This window comes from Fulmarus glacialis, unplaced genomic scaffold (genome assembly GCF_000690835.1).
Source record: "Fulmarus glacialis isolate BGI_N327 unplaced genomic scaffold, ASM69083v1 scaffold13784, whole genome shotgun sequence".
NCBI lineage: Eukaryota > Metazoa > Chordata > Aves > Procellariiformes > Procellariidae > Fulmarus > Fulmarus glacialis.
This window is the reverse complement of record NW_009206190.1, coordinates 87,059-87,352: the sequence shown is the minus strand read 5'-3', so window position 1 is coordinate 87,352 and position 294 is coordinate 87,059.

The following is a 294-nucleotide window of genomic DNA, read 5'->3' as shown; positions in this document are numbered from 1 at the left end:
CGTCGAGAAAAGTGGACGGATCGAGTTAAAGGCAAAAGGAGACGGCTGGGGAGGGGACCCCAGCCTGGGGGTGCACTCCGTAGACCTTCAGCCTTCCGGCTTGGGTGACAGGACTCCTCACCTTACCTGCCCTCTTCCCCCCCTAAAGGTACTTCTTCCCTCTTTCTTCACCCTCCCATCATCCCTGATGCCTCTCCCTTCATCCCACCTCTCCTTTCCCCTTTTGGATATTTCCATCCTTTAGGCTCCTCGTCCATCCCTTCCTCAAGCTCTCCATCCCGACTCATTATCCCT